Source organism: Melitaea cinxia, chromosome 18 (genome assembly GCF_905220565.1).
Source record: "Melitaea cinxia chromosome 18, ilMelCinx1.1, whole genome shotgun sequence".
Lineage (NCBI taxonomy): Eukaryota > Metazoa > Arthropoda > Insecta > Lepidoptera > Nymphalidae > Melitaea > Melitaea cinxia.
Genome location: NC_059411.1, coordinates 671,983 through 678,909, shown reverse-complemented (window position 1 = coordinate 678,909; position 6,927 = coordinate 671,983). Strand labels below are relative to the sequence as shown.

Genomic DNA, 6,927 nt, shown 5'->3' with positions numbered 1-6,927 from the left:
TCCAAGCAAAGTGCGCACTATTATTTATAACTCGCTAGTCAAATCACATTTAGAATATTTAATTGAGGTATGGGGTTCAGCAGCGGTAACTAATTTAAATTCACTTCAAAGAGTCCAAAATAAAATAATTAAAATTCTATTCCATTATCACCACCTAACTCCTACAAAAACCTTATACGAAAAAACCAAATTATTAAATATTAGACAGCTATATATTTATTATACTTGTATTCTTATCAAAAACATTACAACTAACTCGATTCAAACTAATATACAACTAAAGAAAAAAACAATGTCACATAATTTGAGAAATAAGAACAAACTTGAGCTTATCAGCGTACGCACTAATTACGGTAAAAAAACCATATTGTTCGAAGGAGCACAGCTGTTCAATAGATTGCCGGCCGATATTAAAGAATGCGATAACGTGAATACATTTAAAAATAAGCTTAAGAAATATGTATGTACACACTGTAACTTCTAATACTCTAGAGGTAACTTTACTTTATTGTGTTATTATTTTTAACTTTGAATCTCATTATAAGTGGACTGTGAGTTCTTATGAGAAATAAATTTCTTTAAACCGATATATACTTCCTAACCGCTTTTCTATGCCCTGTCCTATACCCAAAGGTTATCTGGAAGAAATCGCTCTTTTAGCGATAATACCTACCGCCTTTGTACATCTTCCTCTATTATAATTGTGTGTCACGGTTCCCCTGGTCTATTAGAGATGTAAATAAAACCAGGGTACCATGAACTAAAAAAATTTATTAAATTAATTAACCCGGTGAGGTAGAATAAAAAAATGTACGTATATGGGCGGGGTCGAGCACCCAATTCACACAAGCTCCAATTGCAGTTCGGCTCAGGTACTCTCCTGGTTCGCCGTGCAGGTGATATTCCCGGGAGTCGCGTGGCAGGATTCCGCTATCGACCGGGGGCGGCAGGAACGGGTAGTTAAAGACCCGGCGGAGTGTATTCTCGTCGTTGGGGTTAGGTGGAAACGTCGAAATTGGTTTGAACGCCGTAATTGGTGAGCCAAACGTCGAAATCGGTGACCCAATCGTCGAAATTGGTGAGCCAAACGTCGAACTTGATGACCCAAACGTTGAACCCTGGAACGCGCCATCAAAATATAAAAATAAGCGTTCCAGCACTATTTGCAAACATCCACGGCACTGCGTTACAAAAGAAAGCACCTAAATTGTAGCAGTAGTGCCGTGGAATCATAAAGCCAGAAGCGGAGATAATTATTTTTAAAAAGAAGGTTAACTGATAATGAATTATACAATTATAATAAAAAATATTAAAAATGAGGGTAGACTTGAAAGATGAAATCTAAGAACTTAATTGAGATGAGATTTATGCTACTGAATACAAATATTATATTTTACAATAGGCATGATTACTTGCATTAACTACATAAATTGCCTGCTATATAAAAATATACCACTTACCCAGATTGGGGGCGATAAACACTGACACTGTAATATTTGTTGAATCGAGACAACGCTAAGCAAGGATCACACAATTTTATAAAGTACGGTTACGATGCTTAAATATATATTAGCCACCGTATAGAGACCGTAATAAAAGGTGTGATGTGCGTTAACTATTTCTTGAGACAAAATTCCAAAAATGAATGACGCGGCGGCGACCAGTACTGCCGTTTTTATAAGCCGAGACAAAAGATTCATTTGAATTTTTGAAAAAAGATAAAATGTTGCCCGCGCGAATATATAAATGCCGGTTGATGAATTTATATAATTTGTTTGTAGAAAAAAAAATAATTTATGATAAAAATAGTGTATCATAAATTACTGTAGATTTTCATTTCATTTAATTATAATAAACTAATGTTTTTTTTTTTTAATTTAGCAGCACAAATAATGTACGTGTAACGTTACATGTGCTACTTTTGTTTGTATCTTTTAATGGTGTACAATAAATATTATTATTAATATATTTATAATATTGAAATAAAATATAGCCTATCTTTTAAGTTGGATCAAACTGCCCACGGTGTGCAAAGGAGATGGATACGATTCCATACATTCTTGGGCCAAAATGTAATGAAATGAAAATGGTATAAATTAATGCATTTAGGCTTATTGATCCCTCGCTGAAAATTATCTATATTTTGGCTATCTGAGAGTGGAGTTATTAGACTTTTTGTAAAAGTGAGGTTATGTTACAATGTCTACAAAAAACCCGATCACTTAGTTCTTGTAGCATTAATGTTTGTTATATTTAGTAAAGACTGTTTGAAAACTCATTACAAATATTGATATACACTTGAAACCATAAATAAATATCAGGAATGGACTCAGAATGCATCGGAAAACAGTAAACACGAAACGAGTGACGGACACAGTATTACTGTTAGTAAGCTGTCAAAGCTGTCATTAAAAATATGATTTATTTTAAATCGATACGAAATCGATAATCATTTTGGTTTATCAAATATTAATTGATATTTTCGATATTAATGTAACTTTATTTAAATACACGTTATTGTTTACAGCTTTAATTATGCATCTAAATATCTTGAGTTAATTAACTAGTGCAAACATTTTCTTTTTGAATTCTGTAATCGATTATAGTGGAATCGATACCCAAATAATTTGATGAAAACTATCTTTCTCAATTTTCTCCGCTTCTAGATTCAGAATTGAGCTGATATTTTATATTTTAAAATAAAAAAATATGACCTATTTTTAAACAATATCTCTACTCATTACATTTTGGCCCAAAAGTCGCATTCTCCTTTGATTAAAATCGGTTAAGTAGTTTATTAGGAGTCCATCGCGGACAAACGACGTGACGTGTAATTTATATATATTAAGAAAATAATATAAAAAGCATGTGGCATGGTGTGTATAAACATCGTGTTTAAAAGGAATGCCAAAATGTAAAAACTAAAACTTATTATACTCGTCAAAAGTTTAGCTTTTCTGATCAGTTACATGTTAAATATACTTAGAGGCTAAAACACCGGCGGTCGCCGGTTCATCAAAGGTCGCGGGCTATCCGTTAGGGCATACATTTTTGTATTTGTATAACTATATATAATTTATGTAAAAAAAAAAAAACTATTTGTCTCTTCACCGTGAGGACGAGAAAATAGTCTCGTTACGGAGAGCACGTACATCTGTTGGTCCCGTCTGTTATCATAAATAACTATCTGATAGCAATCGCTAGTAATTGTAGGAAAACTTTCCGCCAATTCGTAGCGAAATGTGGTGGATAAGCTGCGATACTTCCTTAACTTTGAGAAGAGAGGTCATATTCGTCTTTAGAGAAGAGAATTTATTTTTAAGTCTAATTTACAATTATTGTAAGGTTTTTTTTTTTCATTTATCTCTGTTGATAAGTAGGTACGGTTTATGACACATTTTAATTTAATAGGTACTCCGTAGCATTGTATTTACACAAATGCTGTTGTGGTATTAACATGGTTCCTTCTATTACTAAAACTATTCAAAAACGGGATAGTTACCATGTTTTTATTTTTATTATTTTGTTTACCATCTTTATTATTTTCAATGTCTAGTTCACGATACTCACATTCGCAGCTAATGTCGAAATATCGAGCTCCGCAAAATGAAAATAAAAAAAAACATGGTAAATACCCCATTTTGAATAGTTTTAAAAATAGAACCCCATTTTGAATAGTTTTAGAAATATAATTTTTTTGAATACCTACTGTTAAACTGGAGTCTAAACATTGTTTAACATCGAATAAAACATCGTACATAGTTTTGTGTAAGAGATATATTTCTTAGTATATAAATATTAGCTTCGTGAACGGATCGCAGCTGCGGCGCGCCCGACCGCCGCCAACATCGTTGGAGTCACCATCATCGTCTTGTTCTTGTACGTATGGATTACTTGCTGAAATGAAATAACGACATGTATTGCACCACAGGGAACACAACGAATGTAAAAAATATATGAAAACAATTGCAGTCTTGATACAAAAATTAATAAATAAATTAAAATTTAAAGAGATTCAGTCTGGCTACCGTTTAAATGTATTGGTGGAATAGATTTTCAAACAACATTGATTGATAGATATTGAAGGAAAATAATTGTGTTTGCTCGCAAACGAAAAAAAACCGACTTCAATTACATCGACAAGTAATACAACGTAGATCGACGAAAAAATAGACAAGTAACTACGCGTTATCAAAGATTACTCAAAAAGTAGTTATCAGATCTCAATAAAATTAAAAATTATCAAAATCGGTACACCCAGTAAAAAGTTATTACGGATTTTCGAGAGTTTCCCTCGATTTCTCTGGGTTCTCATCATCAGATCCTAGTTTTCTTATCACGGTACCAAACTAGGGATATCCCCTTTCCAACAAAAAAAAAATTATCAAAATCGGTATATCCAGTAGAAAGTTATGCGGTATAATACAACGTAGGTCGACGAAAAAAGCGTCAAGTAAAAACGCATTATTAGATATAGCTCGAAAAGTAGTTGTTAGATCTCAAATAAATTTAAATGGGACCAATTGGCACACACCACCTTTCGATTAAAACAAAATTTGTCGAAATCGGTCTACCCGGTCAAAAGTTCTGATGTAACATACATAAAAAAAAAAAAAATACAGTCGAATTGAGAACCTCCTCCTTTTTTGGAAGTCGGTTAAAAATACCGTCAGCGTCTGAAAACGTACCTATCTTCACTGGGCCTTTCTGTTCCTTTCTGTTTATGATTGATGGATAACTACACAAAGGCTTCCCACCATAAAATATAATGGCAAGAGTTAGCATAATAGTTTTGGGTACATTAACGTAAACGTATCGTATAACTTTATGTAAAAACTAGCTGTACCCGCGACTTTGTTCGCATGGAATTAAAAAAAAAGTTATTTTTCAGTTCGCAGAGTTATAAAATAAATAAAACTCTAAAATAAAGTAGCCTAAGTTACTCTTTACTACATCAGCTATATGCCAGTAAAAGTCCTGTCAAAATTTATCCAGACGTTTGAGGAATTAGTCGGAACAAACAGACAGACAGACAGACAAAAATTGTATCAAATGTTATTTTGTATACGTACCGTGTACGCATCCATATACATTTAGTAAAAGGCGGTTATTTTAATATTCCCAACACACTCCAATTTCATTTATTTGTACCTATACTTATGGTATTTTATTTAACTGCTTATAAACAAACGAGGTCTTACCAAAACCAATTTAATGAGAAAAACGGCAAATGTTAGAAATGATATGGTCATGAGCGTGCCCTCTGACGAGGGGAACTCGACGTGGCCGCGCGCCTGAGCAGAGCGAGCCCGTCGCGAGTAGCCTCTGTGTTCGATGTCGTCAGGGAAGACGATCTCGACATGTTCTTCTACAAATTATATGAAAATTTTAACTAAAATTTTGAAGAAAGTATCGTATGTCACTAATATTAATTTATCTCAAAATAGACTAAAAGCGATTTTAGGCGGCAAGTAATTACCAAATGAAATTCCTTTTTTGATACTTTGCAAAAATCATTCTGCTAATATATTTTTTATTTTTGTTCGCCAATTTTGTTCTATTTATTATAAAATACAGGATTAAAATATTGTTATTTTTAAAATGTTATTGTAGCTGCCTTGTACCTATATTTTATAAGTAATATTTTTGCAAAATAATGCGAATAGCCCAATGCATTTAAATTGCAGTGTGGTTTTTGCACGTGTGTATATTACAAATAATTGTGTTTGCTCGCAAACGAAAAAAAACCGACTTCAATTATATCGACGAGTAATACAACGTAGATCGACGAAAAAATAGTCAAGTAAGTACGCGTTATCAAAGATTACTCAAAAAGTAGTTATCAGATCTCAATAAAATTTGTATGTGACCACATGACAAACATCAGCGTTTGATTAAATTAAAAATTATTAAAATCGGTACACCCAGTAAAAAGTTATTATATTTTAATTTATTTGAGATCTAACAACTACTTTTCGAGTTATATCTAATAATGCGTTTTTACTTGACGCTTTTTTCGTCGACCTACGTTGTATTATACCGCATAACTTTCTACTAGATGTACCGATTTTGATAATTCTTTTTTTGTTGGAAAGGAGATATCCCAAGTTTAGTACCATGATAAGGAAACCAGGATCTGATGATGGGATCCCAGAGAAATTGATAGAAATTCTTGAAAACCCGCAATAACTTTTTACTGGGTGTAGCGATTTTGATAATTCTTTTTTTGTTGGAAAGAAGATATCCCTAGTTTAGTACCATGATAAGGAAACTAGGCACTGATGATGGGATCCCAGAGAAATCGAGGGAAACTCTGGAAAATCCGCAATAACTTTTTACTGGGTGTACCGATTTTGATAATTTTTAATTTAATCAAAAGCTGATGTTTATCATGTGGTCACATATAAATTTTATCGAGATCTGATGACTACTTTTTGAATAATCTTTGATAACGCGTAGTTACTTGACTATTTTTTCGTCGATCTACGTTGTGTTAGACGTCGATGTAATTGAAGTCGGTTTTTTTTTCGTTTGCAAGCAAATACAATTATTTGGAAGCCGGTTAACAAAAATAATAATAAGAATTCCTATTTGAAAGTTGTACTTCACAATATTTAATTTGTTACGCAAAAGTAAATAAGTGCTTACGTTCGTTTTTAGAAATGTAAAAGGCCTTACCTATGCTTGCTAAAATAGTTGATTTTAATCTTTCCAAGTAATTGATCTTACTCTTGAAGCTTCTGTGTGTGTTTTTGTAAATAGTGTCGGTAACAATTTTCACAAGATTCCACATTTTGCTCATCGACTCCCCCTTGGTAGTGTTTGAGATTTCTTCGAAGCTGTCAACAACACCTTTTTTTGTTTCCTTTTCATTTTCATTTTTTATAGGTAGTTCCGGAATATTAGTGTTCAAATCTACACGAGTAG

General features: G+C 32.8%; 1 long non-coding RNA gene across 1 annotated transcript; it reads right to left on the bottom strand.

The window, feature by feature from the left end:
* Window positions 1–3,759: 3,759 nt before the first annotated feature.
* Window positions 3,760–5,243, bottom strand: LOC123662384. Its single transcript, XR_006744490.1, has 2 exons — window positions 5,202–5,243; window positions 3,760–3,897 (listed from the first exon to the last, which is right to left on the bottom strand). It is a non-coding gene; the product is annotated as an uncharacterized LOC123662384 (long non-coding RNA).
* Window positions 5,244–6,927: the final 1,684 nt, after the last annotated feature.